The 15,796-nt window shown below is 49.5% G+C and overlaps 1 protein-coding gene across 7 annotated transcripts in view; it reads left to right on the top strand.

Moving 5' to 3' along the window:
• Positions 1–15,796, top strand: part of PTK2B (protein tyrosine kinase 2 beta) — a 121,799-nt gene that overhangs the window by 35,619 nt on the left and 70,384 nt on the right. For 2 of the 7 annotated variants that reach the window (XM_011218671.3, XM_002914415.4), the window contains exon 1: positions 14,036–14,252. The exons of the other annotated variants lie outside the window; for them this stretch is intronic. The gene's annotated coding sequence lies outside the window, so the exon portion shown is untranslated. Of the gene's footprint in view, positions 1–14,035; positions 14,253–15,796 lie in introns of those variants that run through there. 7 annotated transcript variants of the gene reach the window in all.

The following is a 15,796-nucleotide window of genomic DNA, read 5'->3' on the forward strand; positions in this document are numbered from 1 at the left end:
GGACATGGAGATGAGAGTCATTGCATCCAACGCCACAGGCATCAAACAGAATTGGGCCCATAAATTCTTGAGCTATTGTTAAGCAAGCATGATTAGCCCTCCCACTTTCTCTACCCATCCAGGGACGTCCCCAATCCCAAGTAGAACTTTCCAGCCCAAACTTCTCATCCTCCAACTTGATGAATAGCCTCACCAGGCTCCCATTGACTGGAGAAGGTGGTAGGTGACATGGGCTCCCCTCCAATGGCTACCAGTTCCCTGTGGATTCGACCTCAGACATCTTCCTTTATCTCCCCTTTACTGTTACCCCCCATCCTGTGTGAGACTCCACTTCTTCTTGCCCTAATGAATGCATCCGCCCTCAGGTCAGTCTTTGCAGTCTGTCTCATGCATAGCTCTCAGGTAGAGTCACCTTTATAAACCTTGGCACCTTTAATCCCTAGCAAGCCTTCACTTTCTAGCTGTTTGCCCACATTCCTTATAAATTTTGCTGACAACGCTCCCCTCCCACCTCCTTTGTTGCCTGGGTGGCTCAGCCTGTTAAGCGTCTGCCTTGGGCTCAGGTCGTGATCCCAGGATCCTGGGTCGGGCTCCCTGCTCAGCGGGGAGTCTGCTTCTCCCTCTTCCTCTGCCCCCTCACCCTGCTCATTATCTCTCTCTCTCAAATAAATAAATAAAATCTTAAAACAAGCAAAGAAACCTGTCCAAATGCCCATGCTGCCCTTCCTGGTCGGGTGAGGGTACCCCTTTCTCTTTGGCTGCTCCCGTGTATGATTTGATCTGTGCCTTTCTTATAGCACTTACCACACTCTGCCCTCTGGAATTCATCTATGGACACTTCTGCCTGTCCAACTAGATCGTTAAGTTCCTTGCCTCACACTTCACTTGCCTTTCTATTCTGTCCCGTCTGCCCACTTGGGGGGCCCTCAGTGATGTTTGCTGACTGATAATGATCAGTCCCTGGGGCCCAGCCCCAGACGGAGGGAGGACAGAAGGAGACTGGGGGAAAGCCGCTGCACACAGAACTGACCCCTGGTGTGCTAAAGCACATGCTTTCTATGTGGGAAAAGAAAGAAAACAATTTTTCAAGAGCAGGGACCTGTCAAAGCCCTGGAGGCTTTTCTCCACAATGTGACGCAGTCCTGTATGTTTCCACCACAGTATGGTGTATGGTTTAGGAAGGGGTCGGAGCTGCCATGTCCTGGCTCTATGACATGGAGAGAGTTATAGTAACCTCTGTGTGCCTCAGTTCCCCCACATGTAAAACTGCAGGAGAATAATAGTACCGACCTTTCTGCTTTGAGAATTAAGTTCCTATTTGTGGCTGGCACATTAAAAAGTCCTAATAGAGGTTTATTATTTTCAAGTTATCATTACTAATAGCCTGTGCCTCCCCAAAGGCAAGAAGCACACATCTGAAAATGAGGGAGCCAGGGATACCCCTCAGGTTGGGGACTGTTGGGCCGAGTGGTTGGAAATGGTCCTTCCTGTCCAAGGCCAACAAATGAACCCCTGGAGAGCTGAGATACAGGAGAAGATCATGAGAGACTGTGGGGTCCAGAGAGAAGGATCCCAAACAACCACCCCAAACATGCCTTCTGTTGTTACAGTATTTCCCGTTGATACTGCCCCAGGAATATGAGAACTCTGGCCCTCAGTCCTGGCAACACCTCCCGCATCTCCTCCTTACACTGCCACATTCCAGACGTTCCAACGAAGCTTCTCAGCTGCTTTTTCAAATAGGACAATGACCCACTTGATACTCCATTTCCTGTGATCCGTAGAAAATGCGAAGCACAAAGAGGCAAGTGGGGACTAGGAACTTGAGTCTTAGGATGACCCGAATCCTATTCTAGAAAATCCCGGGGTACTCTATCCCATCCCTGACCCTAGAATTAGTTCAACCTGCCTGAAGACAGGCACCCTCTTGCACCTCCTACCCCCTCAGTCTCTCCATCTGCCATGATCTGAATGTGTACCCCCCACAAATTCATATGCTGAAACCCTGTGCCCCCAAGGTGATGGTGTTAGGACGTGGGGCCTTTGGGAGGTGATTAGGTCACAAAAACAAAGCCCTCATGAATGGGATCAGGGCTCTTATAAAAGAGAGCCCAACGGGCTCCCCTCCATCACGTAGGACACAGTAAGAAATCTGTACCCTGGAAGGGGGCCCTTATCTGACCATGCTGGCACCCCGATCTCAGACTTTCAGCCTTCAGACTGTGAGAAATAAATGTCTGTCATTTATAAGCCACCCAGTTGGTGTATTTCGTTAGAGCAGCCCTACCAGACTGAGACGCCATCCCAGGTGTTCCCCTAGCGCAAGTCACCTGCCCCCGGGGGAAGAGGCTCTCTACCTTTTCCAGGGGTTTGGACTAATTCCCACCCCTCCTCCTTCCCAGGGCCCCAAGTCTTAGGCTAATCTCGTTTGTTTCATAGTAAAGGGCACAGTGTCTGCCGGCTGCATCTGGTACCCCAGGTCGGGTCTTGAGGTGGTAGGGCACCCTTTACCTAGGTAAGTTGAGGAAGTCTTTCAGCTGGCTAGACCAGGGTCTGCCAGCAATCCTGCAGGCTTCATTCATTCTAGGCCAAGATCAGAGCAGGCAGAGGCTTCTAGCCTCCTGCATTTCCTCCTCTGTTACCTAATCTCACTACTGGGGAGGCAGTTCCTAGGTGGGGTTCCTGGGCAGGTCAGCCTTTGCAAAATGCAAATAGCTTGTGACTGAGCCTCGATCCCCAGAGAGGCAGGAAGTCCTGTTTGAAATTTCTGAGCCTATAGAGCAGAGGCTGGGAGAGGATCCTGCCAGCTTGGGGGATCCAGCTCAAGTCTGTTGGGGGGTGTTTGTGTGTGTGGGTCTGTGTGTGTAGAGAGGAGGGGATGCTTCTGGGCAGGAAGTGAGGTCAGGGACTGTGCCCAGGGGACTGGCAGGGGGCAACCTAAAAAGTAACACTAGGTGCAGAGGAGAGGAAAAGGGAGGCTGCACCCTGGCTTACTGGCATTTAAAGCCTCAGTTCGAAGAGGTAGAATTTCCCTGAAAATAAAGTCTCTAAAATTCTAGAAAGGCCTGGGCCTTTCCCATTTTTGGAGGCTCTCTGGATTAAAAAAGAAGAAATATCAACATAAGGCAACAAATACCATGATGTATTTTAAATATTTACTTTCACCAATTAATAATTTTACACATACACACACGCACACACACACACACGCATACAAACACACACAGAGGGGCTTCATGAATGGACTCATTTGGAAATAATATCCGGGGCCGTTTTTCCTGTGTGGCCTGAGCCCAGAGGCCCTCTTGGCTTTGGGAGTAGCCCAGCCCTCCCTGAGAGACCCTGTAGGGAGAGTAGGGAGGCAGGTGGAGGCCCTTTAATTCTGGGCAGTTACGAAGTGCAGATCACATGTCCTGGAAGTCAACTGTGTGAGTGTCTGGACTTGTCCAGGTGTCCCTTCTCGGCCAAATATCCAGCCAGGCAGGGACATTTGCCCCTGCACGTGCAGTAGGCATTGGTGGGGAATCTCTCATCAGCATCTTATTGACTTCTCCTCTGGAGCCAGGGCACAAAAGCGGGTCTTCCTGAATGGGAGGTGGTGGAGTCAGGCCCAGGTCAAGCCTGCTTTGTGGGTAGGATTGGCCATTCTGTGGGCCCAAACCCACGCTGTTCTCGTTACTAGTTCCAGGGAGCTGGGGACCATCATCTCACTCTGGTGGTTCTTTTGAGGGCTGATGCCCATGTTGGCTTGTTTCTAGGGGAGGTAAGGGAAAGAGGCAGCTTTCCCCCCAAACTGCTCATCTCTCTGCTTCCTTTCCACTGAGCCCTCTTCTCAACTAGGCTTTGCCCTTAGCCTTTCGTCCTTGCCCTGCCATGCTGCATTCACAGGAATCCCCCATCCTGGAGACTCAACCAAGTTCCTCTTGGTGATTTCTATCCACTGATTCCCTCACATTGCCCCTTGGCTATAAACCCCCAGCTGGCCCTACTACATCTGGAGATGAGTTTAAACTCTCTCCCCTATTGCAATAGTACTGGATAAAGTCTTCCTTGTTGGTTTAACTCCATCTGTGGCGTTGTTTTTCTTTGTGACTGCACCTGCATACACACAAACTCTTAACACAGCATGCTTAACAAACACTGGTTCTGTTGGGCTGTCTCATTATCTCTCCATGCTCTGAAAGGCTACTGGGAAAGGCAACTCAGGTTTGGGGAGAAGAAAGCCATTTGTTACCCCTGGCCATGGGATCCCCCCGTCAGGGAAGAGTTGAACACTGTCACTGGGGCTGCAAGTGACTGAGGGGCCCTGCTCTCCACTCTGCAGCTGGTCACCTGTGTATTATGTCCTGGGGACTCTGGAAAGAGCCACTACTGCCTCAGGCTGAGAGGAAGGAGGCAGAGAGCTGGTGGGGCTAGGGGAGAAAGGCCCCTCAGGAATGTCTCCCTTCTATGCTCCGCTCTTTTCCCTTGGAAAGGGCTGTTCTAACCTTGGTTCCTGCAGAAGCACTCTCTGTCATTAGAGGCGGCTCTCAGCATATCTATTTTGGAGCTGCAGCTGGTTGCTTCTCAGAATAAACAGAGCTGTGATATTGGGATAAAAGAAGAAAGGAATATCTTCTCCTCTTTAGGCCCTCCCTCTTCTCAATGTTTTCCAACCTGCACTACCCTCTTCTTAAAGGCCTTGCCCTAAGACCCCCTCCCCCTCATTCCCTGCCCTCTACCTCCCCTGCTGCCATCTTGTAATCGCGGTATCCCCTCCCAAGCACATAGGGGCCCCTGTTCTGGCCAGTCCTTGTGCTAGGCTCAGGGGCTCCAGGGCCCACAAAGAACTCAATGTCAAGCGACACAGAGTTCATATAGTAAGGACTTCCACCAAAGAGTCTAAGAGCTGATCCAGCCCCCAGTGTTTAGATGGAACAACTGAGGTCTGTGCTGGGGATGTGCTGTGCTTGGGGTCTCAGAGCTCCTGGGGGGTTAAGGAAGGAGCTATAACACCCTGACCATGCACCTTTCCTCATACCTTACTATGTCATGATCAGAATGGTGGTGTTGTACTGCAATCATTGACATAGGAGCTTGACGCTTCAGGGACAGAAAGAGAAATCAGACTATTATTTGGTTTGGACAAAGTAGATGTGGGGTACCCAGTGTATTTTTGGATTGAAATGGCTTCCGTGAGGGAGCAAGGCAATGGGGATGTTTTCCAGATACTCAGGTGTGGGAGGGTCTGGTTGTTAAGGAGCAGATGAAGAGACTTATGTATGTGGCCCCTTTCAAAGCCAAGTTACTCATCGTCCCTTGTTGTGCCTTCCACCCCAAGTGGGTCTGACAGCGCCCCCATGATTTGCAAGCTCTCACCTCTGTTTTGGTCTGTCTGGAGCCTTTCCTTTACCACCAGCTTTTATCTGTCGGCCTGCTGTGTGGTTTGACCCACATGGGGTTACAGAGACTGAGCATAAGGACGTGGTAGTCTCTGCAAATTGTGCACATTTCCTCAGAAGTTCTTCCTACTTGGGGTGAGGAGTGGTCAGCCTCACCTCCATTATGCTGGCCTCTCTGCTTAGGTGCCAGCCCAGCTGGTTTGTCCTATTACCTGAAGCAGCTCTGAGAAAAACGGGGTGAACCAACACTGCTGCAATGGGTTTCCTCTCTTACTTTTGTCTTTATTTTTAAAGACGGAGCTGTGGTTAGATTCTGAAATTAGTCTTTAGAAACCTCAGTGAATGGCTTGGTAGCAGAGCTGTCAGTGTGGGGGTGGGTGAGGGGCACTGGGCCGTGAAGGAGCCATTCTGGGCATCCCTGTGGGTTGAGAGAGCTATAGGTGAAAATGTCAAGGTCAGGCACTGGAGAGGGGCCTGGCTCTTCCACGTGCAGTGGGAGGGGGCAGAGGTTCAGGAATATGGGTTTTGAACTGAAGTGAACTAGGGGTTGTGTCTCGGCTCCACCATCCCTTCGTCCTGTGACCTTGGGCTGCTGATTGAGTGCCATGGAGATTCCATTTCTTCATGTGCAATAAGGGGATATTGATAGTATCCATTTAAAAAAAACAATTCATTCCTTAATTCAATGCGTAATTTACTGAACACCTCCTTCTTGTAAACACTGGTCCTGGCACAAACTACGGTGGTGGGAAGGCCTCTGTCCTCATAACACTCATGTCTTCTGGTATGTTGATTATATAGGAAAGAAATATGTATATATATAAATAAATAATTTTAGATATATATTTATAAACTTATATATAAATATATAAAATATATAAATATATATTGTGTTGTATATTTATTAATACATATATTTATGTTATATATGTTATATATAAGAATATATACTTATAAATTTATACAAATTTATGAATGTATATAAATAATATATAAACATATAAAAACATATAAAATATATATTAATTTATAAATATATATAAATTCTTTTTCTTTTGTTTAAAGATTTTATTTATTTGAGATGGAGAGAGCAGAGCAAGAGAGAGAGAGAGCACGAGCAGGGGTGAGAGAGGGAGAGGGAGATGCAGACTCCCCACTGTGCAGAGAGCCCCATGTGGGGCTGGATCCCAGGACCCTGAGATCATGACCTGAGCCGAAGGCAGACACTTAACAGACTAAGCCACCCAGGCACCCCTGTAAATTCTTATATATATATAACTTAACATCATGCTTGAAACACAAAAAGTGCTTGATAAATGGTAGTTGTTACTGTTATTATATTTAACACTGGAAATATGGTATAAATGGTCAGGCAGAGAGCAAGAAAAAGTGTTTTCATTTCATACAATGTTTAGTTTCTTCCTCAGATTTATAGCTCTCCTTTGGTTAAGGAAAGTCTGTTGGTCTCCCAAAGAAATAGAACCAATAGTATATATGGATCAGCAACAGCAAGCTGGAGACCCAGAAGAGCCCATGGTATAGTTCCAAAATGAAGGCCAACAGGCCTAAGACTCAGGAAGAGCTGAAGTTTTAATCTGAGTTCAAAAGGCAGGAAACTGTCAATGCCACACTTAGAAGGGTGTCAGGCAAGAACTCTCTCATGTTCAGAAGAAGGTGAGCCTTTTTAATTCTAGTAGACCTTCGCCTGATTGGATGAGGCCCACCCACATGAGAGAGAGCAATCTGCTTTACTTAGTGTACTGACTCCAATGTTTATCTAATCCAAAAACTTTAGAGAAACACCCAGAACAATCTTTGACCAAATATCTGGATACCCCATAGCCCACCCAGTCTAGCTGACACATAAAATTAAGGAGCCATGGTCAGAGAATGGGGGTGGGGGGAGCTGAGGGACTATGATGTCCTGAAGGGGAGGGTAACCCGGGCTGGACTTGGCACTCATGACAGGATGCAAACTAGTTGTCCCGAGGCTCGAGCCATTCCAAAGACGTGTTTTTGTTAGTTTACACTATGTTTTGTAAATGTATGCCAATATTTAAAGATTAAAGAGTTCACATTAAAAATCTGAATGTCCCGCTTCTCATGAAACACTAGAAGCGGGCATGTGGGGCTCAGGCATCCACTCTCCCATGGTAACCATTACCCGAGATGCTGTGAGTTGTGGTAGGAAAGCTCCTCCCCTCCAGCTAGGGAGTCGCCCAGCTGTCCAGAGGAACTGGCCTTGGGCGAGGGGTTGGAAGAGGACCAGCAGCTCCACGCAGCTAGCATATTTCGTAAGTTTGTACCAAAATTTCAAAATTAAAGATTTCACATACAGTGGAGGTCAGGCATCTTTTTGGGTCCGGGTCCTGTCTTCTATGCGCTTTACTCTCAGAGATGGGCCTTCAGATGCGATCTTCTAGAGCCATGGAATCGCAAGAAGCCTGATTCTCAGCTTCTGGAGCACAAGGAAGGAACTGGAGATGTTTAGACAGGAGAAGAAATGCCTCTAAGGGAACCAAGAACTGCTTTGAAAATAGCTGAAGGGTTGTCATATTGAAATGGGACTGAGCTAATTCTGAATGTCCTCAGAGGCCAGGCATCCAACTGGGGACCAGCAGCTGGGAGAAGTCAGGTTTGTGGTGAGCATAATACAGACTTTTCTAGCTCCTTAGAAGCAGAAAAGCCTGGTGCCTGAGGCAGTAAGACCCCATGGCTGAGGGGTTCATGGGGGCCTTGAAGGCCATTCCATTGCCAGACTGGAAGTTGACTGGGTCAGGGGTTCCAAACCTTCTCTATGGGAGGTACGCATAGACAATGAACATATTTGTACATCACACAGGAGATAGACCAGAGGGGATGTGAACCCCAGAAGGGGTTGTACACGGGCCCAGAGGAAAAGGCCATGGCAGGCCTGATTTGAGGAGACTCAGGATTTGTTTTAAGCAGGATTTGTATGGTAAGACTCGCAGACACAGAGATGATTCATGAAGGAAGTTTACACTCACTAGTCCCAAGAAACAGGAGGCAGAGCGTGCTAAGCAGTGGGACCCTGTGAAGAAGCACCAGTGTAGGTCAGGAGGCACGGGGGGGGGGGGGGGGAAAGCAGGTCTAGAATTAACTGGTGGAATAATTTCGGCAGGCTCTGGGACACAGGGGCTGTCCCTAGTTGTGTGGTACCTATCCCTGGGGTGATTACAGCAGGTGGCTGGTGGCCTGAAGAGTGAGTCCAATACATGAGGTGATTGGGGCGGTGGGGGCTCCAGATTGGTTGGTTTGCATATGAAAGTTATGCTCTCAAGAACTGGCTAGCACCAGTCCCTCCAGGATCAGCAAGGCCCCAGAGGTCAAAGCGCCAAGGACAGAAACTAGAAAACGTGGTTATGACAAGGCCCTGCCCACACGTCCCAAGGGGATCCGTTTCTCCAGGTGCGCCAGGAAGACGTTTCCATGGGCTTCCAGCCCCAAGGTGCTGTGGTCAGCACCTCCAGCCAGAAGCAACCTGAGAGTCCAGCCTTTCTCTCTCTGTACAGAGGGGCTCTAGGCTCAAAGAGGGGAACTGACCTGGTCACAGTCTCAGGGTTAGTTGAGAGTGACTGTCCTGTGAGGGGGAAGGGGCTGGAAGGAGCAGGGGAGGAGTCTTCCTTCTAAGCATCCAGGACAGGATGACACGGCCTAGGAAGTGCCTCTAGCCTGCAGCATTGGGGTTTCTGGGGCAGTGGGAAGGGGTGACCAGTGCAGTCCCTGCCAGGACAGCTCTACTGGTTCCCCTTACTCTGCCCTGGATGCACAAGGAAGACTTAGAGCCAGAAGCAGCCTGGATGAGGAGACCTCCCCTTGGTCCCAGCTTTGTTTGCCCTGCACTGAGCATCTGACTTGGGAGTTCATTTCCCTCCCTGGCATCAGCCTCATCAGCTGTGATGCATTCATTCTCAACCTGCAGTATAACATCCTTCCGGTTGAAATAAAGATTCCTATTCCATTGTGCCCCCCCCCACCACCATTTATTCTGATGGGCAGATCTCAAGTAGGCCTCCTGGATTTGCATACCCCTGAGAAGCAGCGGGTTTGGAAACCACCAGTCTGGGAGAGCTCCTAGACCCCATCCAACGCTACATCCTACATCATTCTGATCCTCTTGGCTGGTCCCGTGGGGGCCATGATGAGCACCGCACCAGGGAGGCAGTGGAGTAGAAATGGCTTCTCAGAGTTCACAGTTACCAGGTAGGGGAGGGGTGGGAGCCAGAAGCCAGATTTCCTGCCTGTGTCAGGCTGCTTATAAGATAGAACCACCTTGGTGACTTCAGTGGCAGACCTTTTTTCTCACTGTTCTGGAAGCTGAAGTTCAAGATCAAGATGTCAGCAGGGTTGGTTTCTTCCGAGGCCTCTCTCTTGGGGTGCAGATGGTTGTCTTCTCACTGTGTCCTCACCCTGGTCTTTTCTCTGCATGCAGCTGGTGTTTCTTTGTGAGTCCAGATTTCCTCTTTTTATAAGGACACCAGTCATACTGGATTAGGGTCCACCCTAATGGCCCCCTTTTACCTTAAGCCCCTCTTTAAAGGTCCTGTCTCCAAATACAGTCAATTCTGAGGTCCTGGGCGTTAGAACTTGAACATGGGAAGCCCAGAAGCCTGCCTGGTGGGGCTGCATTCTTTCCTCTGCTCCACGTGCCTCACCCCTATTGGGCCTTTTCTCCCCCGCACCAAGTGATGCACTCAGCACCACTCCCCACCTTTGGGGAGCCCTACATCTACTGCGTGTGCCATGCCCGTCCACAGCCAGTGCAGTATTTGCCCACAGGACTAGGGCCGTGGGCCACAGCAGTGAGAGGGGCAGCCTGTGCTCAGGGTTCTACATTCCCCTCACCTGGCACATGGCCATGTACAATTAGACACTTGACAAACGATGGCAATGCTGATGGCAATGCTGACAGCCGAGAATAGAACCCGGGAGTGGGAGGGTAGTCTGCTCAGCTGGTGCCGTGGAGACCAAGGGGGAAGTGGCAGCCAGCTCAGTGCAGGGATGAGCAGGGACCAGAGTTCAGAGTGGACTGAGTGGCCAACAGGAGTCACAGCTGTGATTGCGAGACTATGGGAGAGCATCTTGGGGGATGTAACTTCAAAGCCTGTATTCAGCTCTAAAGTCCTAAGAACCTGAGACTAGACCGAGAGAGCTGGGAGCTTCAGGGCCAACTCAGGCCAGGCAGGTCTAGGCAGGCCCAGGGAGGCTTGACCGCCCCCCACCCTGTGCCCCTGTCGAATGGCTCAGTGGCCTCCGGAGGTGTCTGCTTGCCATCACTGATGTCAGCCTGGCTCATCCAAACTCATTTCTATGGGCTTCTTGAGGATGGCCTTATAATGTGTATGAATAGCAGGTGGTCCGGGTATAGAATGATCTAGGAACAGCCCAGTCCACTGCAAATTGTCATGTGTTGCAGTCTTGTGTTTAGAACCAGGACTGGCTGTGCAAACCGGTGGGGGGGAGCTCAGGCATGGCAGCTCCTGAGGCAGAACTGGCACCTGGCTGGAGCAGCTATAGAAAACATCATAGGGAGGGACTCTCTGGTACTAAAAATGGTCCAAAACTGGGAAGCAATGGGTTGCCTTTGACAAGGCTGAGGCCCTGTCATCGAAGTGTTTGTGTAGACGCTTGGAGAAACCAGAGGAACACGGACCACTTGTGATCATGACCAACCCTTGATGTTAGGAGTTCAAAGTTCACCAAGTGTTGTTCTATACATTATCTTTGTTAATCTTCATAATGGTTCTAGGGAAGACAGTGTTCACACATCCAACTTTGGTGGGTGGGCTCGCTGAAGTTCAGGTTGGTAATAGCATTTGTCCCAGATGCATTGACTGGGCAGGTAGACCTGGAAGATGTGCTGCTTCTACTCCCTAATGTGGCATAAACCTACCCCTCCTGGAAGCCTCCTTTGGCCGCCAGCTGGGAGGCCTCCATTCTGACCCTTCTTCTGCAACCTGTTGAGTGTGGGCTTTCATTCACCCTTTCGGAGCCAGCATCCCCTGCCCTGCAAAGGGGCCAGCACCTCCTCCCGAGAGAAGAGAGAGGAGACAGGGCAAGTGCGTTGTGAACTGCCATTTGGTCCTGCATGTGTGTGGGAAGAGTTCCTACTGAAGGCCACCATTGAAAGTAGACGCCCTGTCTACCACATTCTAGGCAGGCAAGCACCTTAGGCTTGGGTTAGAAGAAGCCTCTCCTAAGAAGGCAGCCCGTGGTGGGCAGGGTGAGGTAAAGATCAGAGAGGTATTGGGTACGGATGTGGAAGGTTCTAGCGAACAGAGGCTTCCTCCTCTGTGTAACTCTGTACCTGACTGGTGTCATCTGCATGGTCGGTCTGTAAGAGATCACTTGGCCTCTTACACCTGCCAGGGGATTTACTCTGGGTAACATGGGCCTCCCAACAAAGACTACAGTCCTGTGGTTTTACCCTTCAGAGGGCCCCTGTTCTGTTTCCCACAATCAAGAGTTCAGCTCTGTGTCTTTGGGGGAAGTCACTCAACATCTCTGGCCTCACCTACAAAACAAAGGAGATAAAAAAGCCAGATCATTTATAATCCCCTTCAGCCCTGATTCTCACCACCAATGAGTTTATCATTTTAGTTGCTCTGTTTTCCATGATATCAATATCCCAAGTCATTCTCTCTTTTTTTTCTTTTTGGTCTTTCTATTTTCCCACCCCTCACATATTTTTTCTCAGCCTCTCGTTTCTCCCACAACAACCCAGGGGCTTTCCTGTGGCTAATGATTTTAGCTCCCAGAATTTTAGATCTAAGAGGGCACTTTGGGAGGCATCTAATCTGGTCTTGCAGCTTTACCCTGGAGTTCAGGTCCCCTGAAAAGTGTTTTGGGGGTTCCACAAACATTGAAACATTTTCCACCAAACAATGCAGAATTAAACCACTTCAGGCCCAGGCTATCACTTTTAACAGTTTGAAATATGCATGCTCAAGAGCCTGTTGGAAACACCCTCCTATCCCCTAATCTCTTCACTTTCTCTGATGAGAAACCTGAGGTCCCCACGGGTGAGGTGACTTGGCCAAGTTATCAAAGGATCATTCTGGCATTGAAGTTGAATGTGATTCAAAAGAATCAAATGTTATTGTTTTGTGTGTGTGCATGTAAGGGATGAGAAAATTCTCAGTCAACAGAAGGAAAGAATAGAGTCCGGGGTGGGGGGGAGCTCTGGAGGCTCTTAAAGACCTGGGTGTAGACATAACAGCCCTCCAGCCTCAGCCCTGTGGGAGGGGAAGGGCCCCCGCACTCCCCTCACCCCCTGCCACAGAGCACATTTCTGGGTACTGCTCGCGCTCACCCTCCTGCCTCGAGTCTGTGGTGAAGCTGTGGAGAAGTGGGTTGCTGTTCTTTTTTCTGACTTCCTGTGTGATTCGGAAACCTCAATGAAATAAGAGCTAAAGGCACAAATGGCTGAAGACTCTTATGTCAAACATAGACTTATCCCCAGCGTGGGGGGTGGGGGAGCCCAATTCGTGATTTTTGCAGACCAAGAGCCCAGGACTGTGGCTCCTCCGCTCCCTGCTGGGCTGCTAGGGAACGCGCCCGGGGCTGGATGTAGGTGGTGGACACCCCATTCTTTGCAGGCGTGGCTCCAATATATCTATACAGGTAGTCAAAGTGATTTTTGAGAATTATTCACCATTGAGGCCAAACCCATTAAAAAGGAGAACTTGATTACCTTTCTAATACAGCTGGTTTATTTTCGCTGTGTCTCCCTTTCTGTCTACAGCCTACTTGCAGCCATGGCAGTGTGTTTGTACAGCGAGTATGCATATAATCTGCGGAGTTTTTCTACGACCTCGATTGCATAGTGGTCTCCTTATCAATTACCTTTCAGGGCAGACAGGAATCCGTGTATGAGTGCAGCTCCGTACCTCAGTGGGAAGGACGGAGGTACTTTTTTCTTTCTATTCCTTTTTTTTTTTTTTTAAGATTTTATTTATTTATTTATTTGTCAGAGAGAGAAAGAGAGAGAGCACAAGTGGGGGAGCAGCAGGCAGAGGGAGAAGCAGACTCCCCACTGAGCAAGGAGCCTGATGCAGGACCCTGGGATCATGACATGAGCCGAAGCAGACACTTAGTCGACTGAGCCACCCATGCATCCCTTTTTTTTTTTTTTTTGATGGCACATTGCTAAGCCCATAAACCCCTATTCTCAGGGCCTCCTACTCAAATAGTGTCCCACAACAGACCCTATGGATCAGTTCTTTCCTGGCCTAGCCAGGCCACCTGGCTTAGTTTCTATGCCTGACTTGGGGTCCACGAGACCTTTCTCTTTTAAAAAGGTTAACAGTAACTTTGCCTCCCTCCAGGCTCAGAACACTCGGGGTTGGGTTTTCCCTTAGTGTTTTATTTTGGTTTTCTCACCAGGGAAGAAAAAGATCCTCCCCCAGTTGGAGTAGTGTTTGGGAAGATGGCAGGAGAAGGACTCTAGCCTGGGGGTTTCTCGCTGCTGTGCTCAGCATTCCCGACCATGGCTAGAGTTTTAAAAGACCAGGGTTCCCCCCCAATTTTCTGAGCTCTGAATAACTGAAACCACCTGTTTCTTCTCTTTCTGTGTGTTTCCCAATAATGGGCTTGAGTAACAAGAGACTGAAACAGAAACCACTACTGTGCTCTGAAATAAGAGGCTCAGAGATACCCAGGAAGGTCCCGTGTTTGAGAACCAATTGTAACTATAGGACCCGTCCCGGGAATGAGAGGCCTCCAGCCAGGGAATCGGGAGACCCCGGTCCCGGAGGAGAGTCCTCACGAGTCAGCCTCTTTGAAGCTCAATTCTCTCCAGTGAGACAAGTGCCAAACCCGCTGTCCCATCCACACCCCCGATGCCTGTGGGTGAGTATCAGAGTCACTTGGGATGTCAGTAAAAAGGGCAGGCGGCTGGACCCAGCCCCAGAGGTCTCCACTCACTGGGATGGGACTGAGCCTTGCAATGTATCCATCTACTTATGTCTACATTGTTACAGAAAAATTATTCAGATACTTGTAAAACATGGTAAGGCGGACTTTATTCAGGAGGACTACAGCAATGGGGTTTTGCCATAAGGGAAAGACGTGAAAATAAAACAAGGAAAAGTAGGGATTTATAGCCAAGGAGCAGGGTGAGAAATTAGTGGATGGAAAAATTGCTAAGACTGTAGGGTAATTCTTTTCTAAAGGGACCTAACAGGATTGCTGCTGAAGGCAGGCCAGGGCGATCCGATATTACCTAGGGACTGGGGATGGAGGGGTGGGGATGAGAAATTCCATCAGATATCAGGAATAATCAGTTGTAGAAGGTGGGGAATTCTGACGAATCCCCCTAGCAGGAGTCTTGCTAAAGATGGACTCCATGAGGGCAGAGACGGAAGAGAGGAGGACTCCAAGGAACCCGACTGAAGTTTGGTCAAGGAGAGAGTCTTTGTCAATATTTGTACTGACACATGGGCACACAGCCAGGCTGAGGTAGCCTTGGGACCAGGTGCTGTTTGAGACCATATTGCAGATCCAACAGTCTGTTCTTGTCACGATTAGAATCTAGAGCCCCAAAGGACAGTACCCTGGGGGTGTCTATGGGGCGAGCGAGGCCGGCTTCACGGGCAGCCTGAGACCCTGCATCACTACAGGGTGTGGGGGTACAGAGCCCCAGCTCTGCTCTGTACTTGCTGTGTGGCCTTCCGGAAGTCACTCGGCTCAGCCTCACCTCCGTCATCCGTGGGATGGATGATAACAGTACCTACCTTTTGGGTGTGTTATGAGGATTGAATGGGCTCATCATGCATGTGAGGCGTTGGCCCAGGGTCAGTCCAGGGAAGTGCTATTAGTTCTCAGAAGTGAGCCCCTCGGTGTGCATGCAGAGGTGGAGGAAGGAAGAGGACACACACTCAGGGTCCCAGCAGGGCAAGGCTCCCTGCCATGCTGCCAACGCTGTACTCTCTTAGAGGACCGTCTGCAGTTGAAGAGAACTGTCTAGTCCTGGGGCTCTCTTGGCAGATTATATTGGGATATCTCTCTCCCCTATTCATCCCCAGTCCTGATTGTGGAGAGGATCTGGACATCTGGATTTCCAGGGCCTGTTTGCTCTCTAGTCTAGCTTTGGGGCCAGAGGACTGGCCACTCTCCAGGCTACGTGCAGAGCACAGAAAGGAGGACTGTGTCACACACGGAGGTCGAGGTGGACAACGGAAAGAGGGCTGGCTGCTGTCTGTATGGAAGTCACTGATATTTTCCTATATTTAACCTACTTAACAGTCAAAGAACTTAAGATCTTTTACCTATATGTCATTCTAAATGTAGATGCACTTTTATGTCATTATAATCAGGATGTGAGCTTCATTCCCTGCCACTTCACATTTTTATACAGATGTTTTATGTATGACCACTGCACATATTTTAATCGA

The sequence above is a fragment of the Ailuropoda melanoleuca genome, chromosome 5 (assembly GCF_002007445.2).
Source record: "Ailuropoda melanoleuca isolate Jingjing chromosome 5, ASM200744v2, whole genome shotgun sequence".
NCBI lineage: Eukaryota > Metazoa > Chordata > Mammalia > Carnivora > Ursidae > Ailuropoda > Ailuropoda melanoleuca.